General features: G+C 39.3%; 2 long non-coding RNA genes across 2 annotated transcripts; one reads left to right on the top strand and one right to left on the bottom strand.

The window, feature by feature from the left end:
- Positions 1-21: 21 nt before the first annotated feature.
- Positions 22-12,254, top strand: LOC309508089. The gene is made up of 2 exons (XR_014209372.1): positions 22-813; positions 11,745-12,254. It is a non-coding gene; the product is annotated as an uncharacterized lncRNA (long non-coding RNA).
- LOC309508040 lies at positions 11,805-17,701 on the bottom strand. Its single transcript, XR_014209356.1, has 4 exons — positions 16,971-17,701; positions 15,923-15,992; positions 15,116-15,753; positions 11,805-13,268 (listed from the first exon to the last, which is right to left on the bottom strand). It is a non-coding gene; the product is annotated as an uncharacterized lncRNA (long non-coding RNA).
- Positions 17,702-17,845: the final 144 nt, after the last annotated feature.

Genomic DNA, 17,845 nt, shown 5'->3' with positions numbered 1-17,845 from the left:
TATATAAAATATCTTCTTTTGATATGGAATTCACATCACCTATCATTTAATTGTCCCCTGTTCAAGTCCCAGTTATCTAGACCCTACATAATAATGTATATAACCCTCTATCCCCATCCACAGCTATAAAACAATAGCTCATTATAATGCGTTTTAATTTTTCTTAATTTTAATATTTAAATGCTTTAACGCTGGTCATTCTGCAAAATGTAGTTAAAAAGGAAACATTTTAACCATTAGGGAACGTTTTGTGATTTCCACTGAAATACTTGAGGAATACATGCTCTCGTTACTCTCCTCTAATGCTCCCTCACGAAGGATATTGATGTTGCTCGAATCCCATGTGGGTCTATGTTTTAAGTCATTTTCATTTCTTATTGCAAATCGTTTTTAAATGAAAAACAGCGCACCTTGTACACGCATGCATTTCCCCCCTCGCGATCGACGCTTCACACTTCAGTCCAGTGGGTGGCGGTAAGACACAGACGTGTGTTTACAAACCACCATTAAACCTCAGAGGAAGGAACAAGATTAGCGTTGTTCAGTATGATCTCTGCTGTTGTCGAGGTGCTGGCTTAATAAAAACTGTTAGAAATGTACTTTTAGTGTGTAGATAAGAAAAATTCAGGTCAATAGATGCCTGTAATGTTCCCATCCTCATAGACGTGACTAAGTTTTGAGGCAAAACAGGAATATCTGGAGTAGTGTCAACTGAACTGAGATCTGCTGCTGTGAAGATGGTGTTTGTTAAAGAGGAGAGTGAGGAGGACATGAGTGAACCAGAACCCTGGAGAATAAAACACGAGGAACAAGGTTGGTGTCTATTCTTCATTCATCTTTATAGACTTTTGTGCTACATTATAAGCAAAAAAAATATTTAGACACAGGTGCCTGCGGATCCTTAGATTTAATATCCTTAACGTAAAAGTCCATAACTGTCATTAAGATGTCTTAAATCCACGTTTCAAAAAGTCTTAAAATGCAAGTGAACAGGCAGCGATACGATATAGATTTTATTTTCGCTTTGTTGTTTTCTGGAATCGCGCATGCCCATATAGAATTCACATAGATTGAAATATATTAACAATAAATAGATTGAAATATATTATATTTAAATGATTAAAATCTAAATGGATAAAAATGTTATATTTATGTAAGTATATTTTGAAATAGGCCTATATATATTTCAATATATTTAACAGTGTTTCACATGTGAATATAGGCTATTGCATTTCTGTATGGGTGTGCGTCTCCAGATTCACTCGTTTTTACATTAGCGTAATATCAAACATTTTTGTGCATAAAGGTTTAACTTACCTGTTATACAGAGGTCTTACTATATTACTATTGTATGGACACAGATGTTTTTTTGTAGTCTGGTTTTGACGCTTACTTCTGCCTTGAATAAAATAAACTCATTGTCCATACCTTCGGGATAATGTTGGATATGCCAATCTATTTATTGACCATTTGACATTGCAAACAACCAAACAAAGCATCTAGGCTAAATAAATATTCCAAACTTCGGCTTTCTACTAATAAACAATATTACATTCAAGACGAACTTAAGCCGGGTTCACACTGTACGATTTTGGCCACGATTTGGCCGTCTGAGACGAATTTAGCAAATCCTAAAAGATTCCTCTGATCCTAGGCTAAAATCTTTGATCATTAGTTTGACATGTTCACCGACAGCTGATAAATGACTATTGTGATCAAATTTTACCTCCGATGAAATTCTGGCTGAAGATTTGACTCACAGTCCTACAGTGTGACTTTTCCTATGACAACTGTCAAATTGTCCTTGTTTTGAAATTTTTCATTAATTTTAACATTTAATTAACCATTTCAATCCTGCGTGTAATGCAGCTCAAGCTGTCACCGAACATTGACTGATGATGTAAAACTCTGGACAAGTTTTCTTTCGTACATCCGTAGGGCTGGGTATCGTTATTTTTTTTCGATACCGATACCCTGACTTCGAAACCAGTTCATGAATATACATTTTTTTCTATACCAATTTGATAAAATCCGTTGTAACATTACATTATTTTCAGTTAAAAGTTGTTGCCTTTAATGTCGTTTTGCATCTGCTGATACTGAAATTAATATGGATACCTGCGTCAGTGGCCAAATGAATCTAACAAGATATATCTAAACTTTTTTTTGTAGCCGACTACGCCACCTAGAGAAATATTTTTTTATTTTTTATTTGTCAAGCAATAGGTATTACCTATTACCTACTTATATGTAACAATATTATTACAACATTTTCCTGTTATGTCTGTAAAGCTGCTTTGAAACAATCTGTATTGTAAAAAAAAAAAAAAAAAGCGCTTTTTCAGCTCACATTTATTTACATGTCCCCTCTGGTTTAATCATTTCTGACGCACCTACTGTAGTTACTGTAACTACACTATATTTGCTTTATAACGTTATAGTTTGACCTCTTATTAACGTTCGCGCTCTTCCACTGATAAACATGGTATTAGTTAGCTTTGTGGCTAATCTAATATAGCAATGCATTAGCGGCTGTAAGTGATGTTACAGAATATTTAGAAGTGATAATGATAGGACCGTTAGCTAGAACTACCACACCGTTTTTATATACAGTGTATGAACTAAATCTACAATCATTTCACATGACGAACGACAGACTCACCATCAAAACAGTACATCTTCAATGCTCTGCCACTGGCTTGGCTGATAGCTTTCTTCTGTAGTGGATTTCTGGCGCTGTTGTCAACTGGGGAGTTGCAGACCTCCCTCTGGTGGGCAAACTATGCAACACTCATAACATCAGTGAAGCATGAGACTCTGTTTCTCATGTTAACGGCCGATGCCGATTTAAATGCAATTAGCTCATATCGGCCGATAATATCGGCCGGCCGATATATCGGTCGGGCTCTAATGTCTACACAATTTATGAGTTTATTAGGTAAAACTAGAACTTCCATAAAATATCGGTCGATTCAAAAGTCACTCAAGTAAAATTATGCAAAGCAGGCTCGTTCTTGTCCGTTACGAGGCAATAATCTGGATTTGATAGGCACACCGCAAAGTAGAAGTCAGAACGTACTCGCAGCATGACTGGACAGCAACCCTGCTATCCAGTCCAATGTGTTCACGGCAGAAGAACCACTTAAGTCATTCACTCGTCTCCTCAGCACTCGCGATAGTCTCTCGAATCCGGTCATCAACCCGTCTCACACGCTGCTACTCCGACAGTGCTCCGCGAATCGCAGACTTTGTGGTTACTCGTCTACAATGTGCTGCAATCTCGCATGGCCATAAGCCGTCTCAACGCAAGTGAAACACTCACTCTCTGATGCAGGCACAACTTGGTTTCTCTCGCTCTCGCTGTGTTGACTTCAGTAACAGATGCACGATGCTGCCAGCACCAGTCTCAATCACACTTGTTACGTTTTTATAGGGAAACATATTCACCGCTCCACCCCAAAATCCATCACTTATTAGTTAATTGAATTATCAAAAATAGAGGTGTGGCTATGGGAATACTGCCTGCAAAAAAACACAGCAATCAACACAAAAGAAACACAGCAAATCAACACAAAAGAAAACGCAGCAATTAAGTGTGATCATGCATATACATCTATATAAAATACATTGTGCAACACCTTCACTCCACAACACCTGCTTAGTGCTTACCTTTTTGTTTTGTTTTTGACTTTGTTAAATGTTTACATTCTTCATGGTATCGTTTGCAGAGAAAAGAAGCTTTTTTTTTTATCCCATTGCATGATCATTTGATGTTTTCACTGATGTTTTGTAGAATTTCATTCACAATGTTAATCTGGCTACTGTGAAAACAGTCACGCGCTGCTGCTTCAGCCATCATATGGTAGAAAATGTCCAAATAAAAATATTCAACAAGCTGAGAGAAGTTGGTCCATTTCTTTGTTTGCAAGGTGTAAATGTAACTGAAGTTTTATTGTTGCCTTTGTAAATATTCACTTTCCCATATGGCCACGGAGAAGAATCGGAGGGTCACATTCAGCGGACAGACACCAACACACTGTATTTTTTTGTAATTATTTCAACAAATGACAACCAAAATCAAACCCATTGAAGCTTTTTGAGGTTTTGAAGTTGCTCCGTACAAGTTATGCTAATTCACAAGCCGCATGAGAGTCATACTCACAAATGTAATGTTAATTATTAAACCAAACAAAATACAAAACTCTCAAAAACACTCATACATACAAACACACACACACACTGCCCGGCCCAAAAAAAAAAAGTCGCCGTTTGGATAGGCTCTCTCATAGCTGTCCATCGTTTTCGATGATGACGCTTGCTTCAGGGTTAGGGAGGGGATTAACGACATTGCCGTTGGTGCCACTTCTCGTGGGCGTTGAGGCCGATCCTTGAGCCGCACACTCGTCCGCAGGTGGAGCAGGGGAAACCAAAGGACAGAGGAGCCCCAGCTGCCCTCTGGTGTCTTTGTCTGCGTCTCTCGGCTCTCCGTTGTTGGTCTTTGTCGTGGATTTGTGAAACTACTCGGGCACAGGTAACCTGCCAGGCTGATCTGTCCTGTGCCAGAGCTTCAAGCTGCATGGGATTGATGTTGGAATGCTTTAAAAGTCCCTTGGTGTAGTCCTTATAGCGCTTCTTTTGTCCACCAGCTGCTCGTTTGGCGCCTTGTAATTGGCCATAGAGGACTTGGCGAGGCAAGCGGTGGTCCGGCATACGGATGGTATGCCCTATCCATCGTAGGTGTTTCTTAGCCACAGCGGCTTCCATGCAGATAGAATTGGTTCTCTGTAGGATTTCCGCATGTTGGACTCTGTCCATCCAGGAGAGGCCGAGGATCTTCTGGAGGCAGCGGATGTGGAAGGATTGCAAGAGTGGGATGTGTCGGCTGTATGGAGTCCATGTTTCCGCCCCATAAAGCAGGGTGGAGACACACACAGCATTATAAACAGCAACCTTGGTGCTGACCCTCAGGTTTCGATTTTCAAAAACCCTACTACGAAGGCGACCGAATGATGAAGAGGCTTTTTTGATACGGGTGTGTATTTCCATATCAAGGGAGCAGCAAGAGGACAGAGTTGAACCGAGGTAGGTGAACTGATCTACATTTTTAAGAGGAATGCCGTTTATATGGAAGCTGGGGGGTGAAGAGGTTTGAGAGAAGTTTTGGGAAATAACTTCAGTTTTTTTAATGTTAACCTGAAGACCAAAGAATTGGTAGAGACTGGTCATTGTGTTGAGGGCGTGCTGCATGGATTCAGGACTATGTGCTAGAATCGCGCAGTCATCAGCATATTGTAGTTCAGCTATGCAGCAGGATTTGGTCTTCGTGTAAGCCTGCAACCTCCGGATGTTAAAGAGGCTTCCATCAAGGCGGTATTCAAGAAGAACACCATCCTTGTGTCCTAAAGCACAATGAAAAAGGTGAGTGACGGCAGAGAGAAGGAGGTTGAAAAGGACTGGAGCCAAGACACAGCCCTGCTTCACCCCAACATTTACATTAAAGAACTCTGACTGAAGTTCTCCTGTGGTGACTCTGGCTTGCATCCCATTGTGCAGATGCTGTAGAATGGTGAGGAACTTGGGTGGTACCCCAAGTTTGGAAAGTTGTTTCCAGAGCATCTCACAGTTGATAGTGTCAAATGCATTACTGAGGTCAATGAAGGCTATGTGGAGGTCTGTGCGCTGCTCTCTGCTTTTTTCTAGCAACTGCCTTAAGACAAAAATCATGTCAGTGGTGGATCTAGTCTTCCGGAAGCCACATTGCGTTTCCGGGAGTGCAGTTTCTGAGATGTACTTAACTAGCCTATTGAACATGATTTTTGCCAGAACTTTCCCTGTGATGGAGAGGAGGGAGATTCCACGGCTGTTGCCACACACGGCTCTGTCCCCTTTTTGTTTATAGATGACCACAATATCGGCATCCTTCCAGTCTTGTGGGAGGGTCTCACATTCCCAGATGTGACAGATGAGGAGGTGCAGGCGGCGTGTAAGGAGGTACCCTCCATGTTTGAAGACCTCTGCCGGAATGCCATCAGGTCCAGCACTTTTATTGTTTTTAAGACTCGCAATGGCTTGGCGTGTCTCCAGGAACTGAGGGGGATTGTTGAGGTGTGTGACTAGTGGTAGGTCGGGGATGTTATCCAGGATAGAAATGTCAATAGGGTTATTGAGGTTGAGGAGAGTCTCAAAATGGTTTGCCCAGCGTGTGAGAATCTCATGGCGGTCCTTGAGGAGAGTTGAGCCATCAGCTGAACGAACTGGAGCAATCACTCTCTTCCTGGGGCCGTAGAGAGTTTTGATGGCATCATAGAAGCCCTGCGAGTTGTTGCAGTCTGCCATGCGCTGTATCTCTTCTGCCTTCTTCACCCACCAAGTGTCCTCCATGATCCGGAGGGCACGCTGGGTTGCAGATCTCGCTGCATTAAAGGTGGCTTTCAGGGTAGGAGATCCAGGGCAGGACAGGAGAGCTTTATGGGCATCATGTTTTATTTTGAGGAGTATCTGTATCTCAGCCGAATTGCTGTCAAACCAGTCCTGGTGATGTTTCCTCGACTGGCCCAATGCCTCTGAAGCTGCACTGTGGATGGCTTGGCGCAGCATTGGCCAGTCGGCTGATTCCTCCGGGATCTTTTTGAGGTTATCAGCGAGGAGCTGTCGAAGGAGATCTCGTGAGGTGGAGCTACTGAGTGCTGAACAGTTAATTTTTTGTTTTGGAGCTGTCCTCTGACCACGGGGTCTAATACTCATGAGGAGTTTGGATCTGACCATGCGGTGATCAGTCCAACACTCTGCTCCGCGCATGACTCGAGTGGAGAGGACATCTTTCCGGTCATTTTGACGGACTATTACGTAGTCGAGGAGGTGCCAATGTTTTGAGCGTGGGTGCTGCCAGGTGGTTTTGAATCTGTTCTTCATCTGAAATATGGTGTTGGTGATGACCAGTTGGTGTTCTGCACAGAGAGAAAGGAGCCGAAGGCCGTTGTCGTTCATCTTCCCAACTCCGTGCCGGCCAATTACCTTATCCCATACCAGGTGCTCTATGCCCACTCTGGCATTAAAATCTCCCATGAGGATGAGTTTGTCTGTGGCTGGTGTTTTTCTTATGGCAGAGTCGAGGGCAAGGTAAAAGTCCTCTTTGATGTTAGACTCGGCAGCAAGCGTTGGTGCATAGGCACTAATGAGGGTGGCAAAGCATCCTTTTATGATTCTTAATACTTAAGTCAATGACTGATCATTATTGCTGTGATTTCTGTTGTTTCTAGCATGTTATAGGTTAAGTTTGGGAACAGTTCTTTTAATCCTAATTGATGGTTGTTTAACCCTCTGGGGTCTGAGGTGTTTTGGGGGTCCTTGAGATGTTCTGACATGCCCTGACATTTGTGCTTTTTTCAGTTGCTTATAAACATATTAATGGCAAAGGTGTAATTACACTCTAGCACAAACAGGGCTACCATAATATGTGAGCAACATGTATGTACATGTTTTCATTTTTGAGAGAATAATGTGTATGCATGGTTATTGAAAAAACTAAAAACTAAAGTTTCTGAAATAAGGCCACAAAACACATACTAAATATGTGTCAATAAGACTTTTGACTAATGGATGTCGTCACCTAGAGTATTTTCTTCAAAATGATGTGAAAATCATCCTCCCTAATCATTCACATAAAACAATACATTGATTTAAATTTTGTGAAACACTTTTAGTTTGGAATGGCAATATGCGGATGGGGCGTAAACGACCCAACACCATCATGAATATTTAGTGGTTCACACCTGAGAAGTTCACACCCATAATGAGCCTTTCATTCAGGTGTGTCACTGAGACACAGGAAAGAATGCAAGGACTATATATATATATATATATATATATATATACTAGGGATGTCATTTTTCACAAATTCCCATGATCGATCGTCGTTTAAATTAACGATCAATTAATCGATTAATCGTTAGCCTTAATACTGCGATATGCGTCTACTGCAGTGGCTATGACAGCATGACAAGGGTCTGCAAATTATGCTGCTCAAAACGCTATGTTCCTCACCAAATCAATTAGAATGGTTTTAAATATAAATAAAGGGCTAGTAGGATTGTAAAATGTTTTGATGTGATTGATAATTAAATTAATTATTTCATAATCAAATATAACTACTAATACAACGTGTCAGCAACGCCGCCTCATATGCGCTTAGAATGTGTGACTGTTGTGGACGCGCTCTTCCTGGAACAACTGCACGCGCTGAATGAATCTGCTACCGTTAAACTGGAGCACTTTGCTAGCACGTTATTCATCTAAAAGAAACGCATCCTATATGAGATTAATCAGATATATTCAAAATAAACATAATATTACAAATTATATCTGCACAAAATGACGCAATTTCATGCTCAAGTGAACTTGAACTAAGTTACGTGCCATTCATTCAGAACTACTCATGTTGTGGACGCGCTCTTCCTGGAGCAACGCGACACGGCAACTAAACCCAAATAATTTACAACGTTTTATTACAATATTGTTCTCTTTATAATGTTATTACAGTCCCAATAGTCATTATTAGTCGTGCACTGCCGTTTGAGCTGCGCGCGCTGAAGCTGACGCTTTACTACAGAGTTAATTCTTAACCAAATGCATCCAATATGAGATAAATCATCAGATATAGATAGGCCTACAGAAAATAAACAGTATTACAACTTACATTTGCACAAAACAAAAGGCTGCGAATGCACACGCAAACTTACAGTCATGATGAAGGTGTAAAATGGTCCCAAACATAACTCCAGCGCGCTCGCTTTACATGTTTCGTGGTTGAGCAGCGCGCACGCGCATGAAGACCTGCTTAATCGATGATCGATAAGTTGTATCGATTAAATGTATTATCGACAATTAATCGATCGTCGATTAATCGTTGACATCCCTAATATATACACACATACAGTACCAGTCAAAAGTTTGGAAACATTACTATTTTTTATGTTTTTGAAAGAAGTCTCTTATGCTCATCAAGCCTGCAGTTAAAAAAAACTAAAAACTAAAAAAAAAACAGTAATATTATGAAATATTATTACAATTTAAAATAATGGTTCTCTTTTTTAATATACTTTAAAATGTAATTTATTTTTGTGATGCAAAGCTGAATTTTCATCAGCAAGTACTCCAGTCTTTGGTGTCTTATGATCCTTCAGAAATCATTCTAATATGCTGATTTATGATCAATGTTGGAAACAGTTGTGCTGCTTAATATTTTTTTTATAACCTGAGATACTTTTTTCAGGATTATTTGATGAATAAAAAGTTAAAAAGAACTGTATTTATTTAGAATAGAAATATTTTGTAACAATATACACTACCGTTCAAAAGTTTGGGAACAATAACTTTTTTTTTAAAGAAATTAGTAACCTCCAATGTATCTGTGACTCCACTTCCGCCAGGGCAGCCGGAGGTGTATGTCCCCGGTGGAGAGCTAGACATTTTGATCAGGTTAGTAGATGGGTGTTTCAGCTCTGCGGAGATCATCCTGATTTTTGTGCCTCCTTACTGCCCTTTGCAGATGGATGTGTGCTGAGTGTCTTGCTGTTCTGGAACCAGGGGTTGACAGCTGGAACCTCCAATGGCTCTCCTGCCATTATAACTGTTTGGAGAAAAAGGCACATAGTTTTGGTGTCTCCCCTTGCCGCTGTGACAACACTGCTCCCACACTAGTTGTGGAAGCATCAACTTTAACGATGAATGATAGATCTGGGTTAGGATGGAGTCCAGGAAAGAGACTTGGGCTTCTTGCGTAACAGAGAGGTGAAAGGGGAAAGTTGGAGATAAAGTGGCGGTAGAAGTTTGAGAAACAGAAGTCGCTGAAGTTCTTTCACCGAAGCAGGAATGGGCCAATTCCACACAGCGTCCACCTTCCCCTGGTCCATCTGGATTCCACTGGCATTAATGATGTAGCCCAGGATCGAAGCTATTGAGGTAGCTTACTCCCCGGACACATCTCTACGAGATGGTTGCAGCTCGAAGCTTCTCCAGAGCCGCTGGGACCTGAGCAAGAGAATTTTTGTACATGACAGTCTGTTTGTTGAGGGTACGATGATCAATGCACGGCCGCAAGCCTCCATTCTTTTTTGTCACATAGAAGAAACTGGATGCGGCAGTGGTAAATGCGTGGCCTGTTGTTTACTGAACACATCATGCCCCATATTCCTTAGGAATCTTGACCTGTTGGTGTTTCTCTGGACTTTCAATGGTTGTCACTTGTAAAACGCAATGATGGGCAGACATCACTGATACAGGAATGTGCAGCAGAGAGGTTATTCTGGGATGTATTTTAATGTTACTCACCTCTGGGCGAGGTGGACGTACAGGGCACTCTGACATCAAATGTACCTCAGCTCCGCAATACAGACATAGATGTTGTTGAATCCGGCTTTGTCTCTCTGTAGGTGATAGATTAAATAAATCAACTTGCATGGGTTCGGGTGCCGGTGCTGGAGAATATTAAACAGGTGTGGTGGAGACAGTGGTAGCAGGTGGTGAATGCAGGGCAGGTAACTCATGTTTACAGGCTGTTAAGCATTGAGCAACATGGATGGATAATTGAATAAGGTTTTCCAACCCAAAGCTATCATCGTAGATCGCGAGATGAGTCTGCAGAGTAGGTGACAAACCCTGTCGGTAAGCAGTGATAAGGGCGTACAAAACTTCACAGCAGATTTGCATTGTTTTAGACGGAGCAGTAGATCATGAACTGATAGTGAAGTGATTGCCGTTTAATCAAGTACATCTTTAAAGTAAGTGATGTAGGCATCTAAATTGTTACTCTCTGGAGAGCACAGCCTGATAGCAGAGAAATTATGAATGTGATCTTATCCGTGCAAAATCGTTGCGATTTCTTCTCAAACAGCAAGGTGCATTGGAGAAGAAAGACACTACAATTCTCCGCTGTGCCAGATAATGTTGCTGGTAGGGCCATGGGACTGGCAGCCAGATCAGGTGAGGAAGAGGTGGTTTGCAGAGAGAGTGACTGACGAAGTTGTTGGACCAGATCGGTGAACGCACAATTTTAAACTTGCTTATATTAAAAATAGAATGTTAATTAACAAAACGAATAAGACTGCTTTGAGGCACGGCATACATGCTGATCTGTGCTGCGACTCTTGTTCGGCTCATGCTGAATTGACCAGACTTGTTCAGTTTTTAATTGTAGTGTCTGTTCTCTAATTGAACTAAATTATTTTTATTACTAAAATGACGGTGACGCGGTAGGCTAGTAATGTAATCGGTGTGCGAGTGAACACCATGTAACAACGATAACAAAGACTATCGCAGCAAGCCTAATCATGATGCATCATGATATTGAATCGAATCAAATCGAGACGTGATAATCGTAAAAACAAATTGAATCTTGAGACAAGTGAAGATTCACACCCCTTCCTACATGGTTGTTTAAGAAATGAAAAGCTACACACTACTACACACTCAATTAGGGTTAAAAGAACTGTTTCCAAACATATATGCTAAAAATATAATAATCACTTCACAGCACCGCATAATAATCACAGCACCGTTATTAGTACATCATTGTGTAGATTAAGCAAATACTTTTCACAATACATTTTGACAAAAGTTACAAAACTTTTCAAAAATGCAAAGGATGAACCTTTCCATTTTTAGTACATCGTTGGTGTATAAACATACCCTAATTTTTTTCCCAAATGTTTCAATTGGTTTTCAGCATTTTAATGTTTTCATTTTAGGCCTGAAGAAAGTGAAAGAGGAAATACAAGATCTTAATGAAGTGGAGGAGAAACATCAGCATCAGAAAGCTCATGATGTCACTGCTGTAGAAAAATCATTGGACTACAGCATTCAATTAACAGAAGTCAAAAGGCCTTTCACCTGTTTTCAGTGTGGAAATACCTTCAAACAGAAAAGAAGCCTTATGAATCACATGTTAATTCATAGTGGGATGAAGCCTTTCACCTGTTCTCTGTGTGGAAAAACTTTCAAACAGAAAAGAAGCCTTAACAATCACATGTTCATTCATGCTGGAATAAAGCCTTTCACCTGCTCCCAGTGTGGAAAGAGTTTTACACAGAAAAGACAACTTAATGATCATTTGGTAACACACACTTCAGAAAAGCCTTTCACCTGCTCTCAGTGTGGAAACACTTTTACACGTAAAGGAGGACTGAAGAAGCACATGTTGATTCATGCTGGAATAAAGCCTTTCATCTGCTCCCAGTGTGGAAAAAGTTTTACACAGACAGCACACCTTAATGATCATTTGATAACTCACACTTCAGAAAAGCCTTTCATCTGCCCTCAGTGTGGAAAGTCTTTCACACGTAAAGGATACTTTAAGACTCACATGTTAATTCATTCTGGAATAAAGCCTTTCAGCTGCTCTCAGTGTGGAAATAGTTTTACTCAGAGAAAACAACTTAATGAGCATGTTCTACACTGTAAAAAAATTCCCCGTTAATTTACAGTAAACTACAGGCAGCTAGATTTACCTGTAGAATGCTGTAATTTTACAGTGGACCTGCTGTAATCTGAAACAACAGTTTATTACTGTAAAAACGTCCCGGTTAATTTACAGTAAACTACAGGCAGCTAGATTTACCTGTAGAATGCTGTAATCTGAAGCAACAGTTTATTACTGTAAAAAATATTACAGTACTGTGCTGTTGAAAATATAGGCTGCACACTATAATACTGTCAGGTGTTCGGCTGCCATTATATTGTTAAATTAGTGTTCCTGCGGTAATCTACATAAACTGTGTATTACTATAAAGTGTATTAAAGTACTCTAAAATGTGATCTTTACATTGTAACACTACTAGAATCTGACAATTTAATTTTTTAGATTGCTTTCTAAAATAAAAAACACACTGAAAATTGCTTGCAAACAAATGGCTCAAACAAAAGATGACCTTAAAACATACTTTTATTAAAGCTAATACCTTTATCCACCATGTTTCTCACTGACACGCCCTCAATTCATAAACATCAGGGCTTAAAGAAAATCCCAAGCTTTCCACTCATATTAACAACATTGTGATGGAGGTCATGTGTGTTCAACTCGTAAATACGATCTTTTCGACATGGCTTGAACGCACCATTACATTTAGAGCCTTTGCCATCACGGTACGCTCATAGTAGTTGTGTTACTACTCACAACCCCATCTCAATTTTAAATACATACTATACCCTGCATTTTCTGTTATGTGGATTACAAAAGAGAACAACCCAACACTAGATCAACTTTTAGATTTATTCTCATACAACCAGTGCTCGAAGTGGGGCGATACTCACCGGTACGCAGTACCGGCACTTCTGCATTTTACTCCAAAGCGTACCTGCACTTTTTCTTGCGTACCGCTACTTCTCGCATGTAGCCGGTACTCTACCACTGACAAAAAAAGCGTCACGCCCATTTCACATATACTCCGTTTGCAATGCGTATGCGGTGCTTATTTTTTTCCGCACCCATATGAACAGGTCAGAGCTTTCACACTGCACGCGGATGCGGTCTGGCAATGCGTTCCAGGAGCGGTGCGTATACAGCAGTGCAACGATCATTTCTGCAACGAGTCTATTTTCGCTGTGCTGCACGCGCTGAGTTAAAGTGACAGCGCATGGTTCGTGGTCAAAATTAACACAGAATATGACATGAAAATATATTAATCTCACTATAAATGCATTTAATTAAATAAAATTTTAATTAAATGCCTAGTAGGCCTAGTTCCGTTTTCACACACACGACTTACATTTATGTTGTTAATAAATATCAATAAATTGTTGTTGTACCAGCAATATCTCCAAGTTTATTTTTTTACTGTAGAAATCTCAAATATCATGATTACTTGCCAATGCAAGAGAGTACAGGTGTTGTGCCGAATTTCGACCCCCGCCAAATTATTACCCCCCTAGTATTGGTAGGTTTAGGATTAGTTGTGGGGGAGGGGTTAGGATTAGGGGTGGGGTTAGGATTAGGCAAGCAGGTACTGACTTCAACGAGGGGGGTAATAATTTGGCAGGGGGTCAAAATTCGGCACAACACCGGCACCTTTTCCCCCCACTTCAAGCACTGCATACTAGTGGTGGGAGAAAAAATCGATCCATCGATGCATCGCGATTCTCTCTCCAACGATTCTGGATCGATTCTGAGAATTTCAGAATCGATTCTGAGCTTAGTTTTTTACCAGATGTGCGATGACGCTGAGTTTGCTTTAGGAACACCCGTCTTCTGCTTGCTAACAATTCCTCACACACGTACACAACTCGAACCTTCCGTAAAATAATCTTTCATAAAGTTCGGAAAGGTTGAAGCGAATTACAAGGACATTCACAGGCTTCGTTGCACAGGATGCGCTGTGAGAGACGCGCGCTTGTTTTGATGTTACACTTAAAGTGTGCTGTCTCACCCGTCTGTATTTTCCTTACAAATGCTCTACGAAGTCATCATTTATGTGGTTTGGAATGCAGTGGACTTATATATTTAAAATATGAATCTCACTAACAGAAGGCTGCTTTCAATTTTAAATGCTGACGCGCGCTTTGTTTGTGTACGAGACTGCTCGCGCAAGCGGCTGTGCGACTCCATGTAAGTGGTTTAATATACTTGTGCAAAATGAACGTAAACACAGCCAGTTATGTCTTAAGGGATTAAACGGACAGGACAAACCACATTACTTCTTATATTTCAAAAGAGATCCGAGCGTGAATGCAGCTTAATAGATCTCCCGCAGTCTATGTCATAGTAAAATACAAAAGTACGATGAAGAAAAATCACTCACAGTTCTTGAATGGAAAATGTTCAGATAATCTTAAATACTGAAAGCACTCTTTGTTTGTTGTTTGTCATGTTTCTATGCTCCTCTTTATTATTTGCTACTTGCTTGTATGTTTTGAAGTTATATAAGTTTAAAATTCTTAAAATACAACTGTTTTAATTCTTTTTTTAAATTTGTAATTATTTTTTAAAAAGTACTTAATTACTTATGTAAACTAATGAATTAATAAGGGGGGAAAAGTAGATAAAGAATCGATCTGGAATCGGATCGTGACCTCCAGAATCGGAATCGGATCGGATCGTGAGGTGACTAAAGATTCCCACCTCTACTGCATACAACATTAGATAGACTTTTACCATATGCCTTAAAACAGGCATACATAATTACATACATATATACATATATACATACATACATACATACATAACCTGTTCATAAAATACAAATATACTCTTAAGTCAGGCTTCAGTGAACACTAGCCAATTATTTTATATCAAAACAAATTGTTTATAAAATATATATCAGCATTTTATACTTTTGGACTGATGGTTAAAGTCTTTTTCTGCACAGTTTTCCCAGTTATTTTACACACCTCTTTTCTCTGTGCAGCTTTGGTCCTCTTTTCCGGATTTATTCCAAAGTATCTGAAAAATAAGAGGAGAAAAATTTCAGTTAAAATGATTTGATCATCTAAAAAATTTACCAAAAACTACTGGATATTTCACTGAAGACTTGGAATTAACTGCAGAGGTCATACAGTGTACATTTATAGTCAGTTGATTCTAGCATGAGGCACATAAATATGGATCCTCTCCTGATAAACGAAAGTTATGTGTCAGTCTGGAGTGTGAACATTGTTTTAGAGAAACAAAATGCAGACATGTCTAATATGACATACTTACCAAGAAGGATCAAACAAGGAGACACAGGCAAGCATTTTCTCAAGGTCAGCAGGTTTGGCAGACATCTATTGGTAAAGAAAACAATTTAAGATGACTGACAGTATTTGTATCTGCAAATAAAAAATGTAAAACTTAATGTGCTACTTGTTGCTTATATTCTACAGAGGCAATAGGCCTAACATATTCAGAATATGAATGGTTTATGTAAAAATTAAAATGTTCTCATTTACTCACCCTTATGCAGATTTAAACTCCAATGATGCAAAATATGATATTTTAATGGAAATAAAATGTCTGTTTGTCCCTACAATGGAAAAGAAGAGAATTGGGATCAATAATGGGGAACACCAATAGTCATAGTAAATGAAAGATAAAACTAGCCTAATTTATACGGGTCACATGTTTTTACCAGTTTTCTGAAGTGATTCAATTTGTTTCACCGTACATCTAGCGATTGGAGTCTATAGTTTTTGATGCTTTGGTCTCATATCTTTGATATTACATGAAACGACTGGTGACTTAGATTAAAGGGATAGTTCACCCAAAAATTCTAATTAGCCCATGTTTTACTCAACCTGAAGTCATCCTAGGAGTATATGACATTTTTCTTTTAGACGAATACAGTTGGAGTTATATATATATATATATATATATATAAAACATGTCCTGGCTCTTCCAAGCTTTATAATGGGAGTGAATGGCAAGTCCATACAAGTGCATCTATCCATCATACAAGTGTCCCAAACTGCTTTGAGGGGTTAATAAAGGCCTTCTGAAGCGAAGTGATGCATTGGTGTAAGAAAAATATCCATATTTATAACTTTATAGACTCGCATCGATTTACGGCGAAAGAGTAACACTTGAACTTGACGCACGAAGTAATGACGAACGCGGTAGCTGCTCAGCCCTGTTTGTTTGAACTGGCATAAGTCGACTCGCGTATAGCCATCTGCCGGAAGCTAGTTATTTTAGTCGATAAAGTTTTAAATATGAAAATTTTTCTTACAAGAATGCAACGCTTTGCTTCAGAAGGCCTTTATTAACCACCCGGAGTCATTTGGGACACTTTTATGATGGATAGATGCACTTCGATGGACTTCAAAAAAATGGTGCCCATTCACTCCCATTATAAAGCTTGGAAGAGCCAGGACATTTTTTAATATAACTCTGACTGTATTTGTCTGAAAGAAGAATGTCATATACATCTAGGATGGCTTCAGGGTGAGTAAATCATGGGCTAATTTAAATTTTTGGGTGAACTATTCCTTTAATGGTACTGTACCTTTATGTTCCTTTTGGAGCTTGAAGGTTTGGTCCCCATTCGTCTTCCATTGTTTGGGCAAACAGACATCATTTCTCCACAACAATATCTTAATTTTTCCTCCAAGAGAGAGAGACAACATAAGGTTAAGTAAATGATGAGAGAACTACCATTTTTAGGTGAACAACTATACAGGTGTTAATAGAACAAACAATAGGCAAACTCACAGTTCTTTAAAGAATGAGTCCTTGCTTCTCTACAAAGTTAGCCTTCAGGAGTTTATCTATAATGACAAGGACAACATAATGTAAAGAAGAGATACCTAAAAAAAATAGTCTCAATTAAAAAGAAAAATCTGAAAATTATCGACATTCCGTCCATAAAAAAAGATCATAGTGAATGGATATGGAATTCACATTACCTGTCATTCAATAGTCCCCTGTTCAAGTCCCAGGTAGTTAGACGGATAATAACCCAAGGATGTATCATTGTTTTTTCACGATACGCTGAACCCTGATTTAATATTTGAGTTGGGTTTACATTAGCTATCTGGTCATAATAACATGTTTTCATTTATCTTAATCTCTATATTTTAATGTTTTAACATCCGTCATTCTGCAAAATGTAGTTTATGATTATGCTAAGTAAACATATATAAAAATTAGGGAACGTTCTGTGATTTTCACAGAAATAATTGACTGGAATAAATTCTCAAATTTTTCAAATATAATCCTCTCTCATGTAGGCTATCGATACAACTCGAATCCCATACGATTGCATATTATTTCAAGTCCCTTTCTTGTGCACATTTCTATTTAAAGAAAAATAATGTACCTTGTACATGCGCTAAGTAATTCCTTCCCTATTTTTCCCAACCCTCGCGACGCTTCACACTA

This window comes from Leuciscus leuciscus, assembly GCF_965113295.1.
Source record: "Leuciscus leuciscus genome assembly, chromosome: 1".
NCBI classification, from domain to species: Eukaryota; Metazoa; Chordata; class Actinopteri; order Cypriniformes; family Leuciscidae; genus Leuciscus; species Leuciscus leuciscus.
The sequence above is the reverse complement of the archived record's forward strand: the minus strand, read 5'-3'. Positions and strand labels throughout refer to the sequence as shown.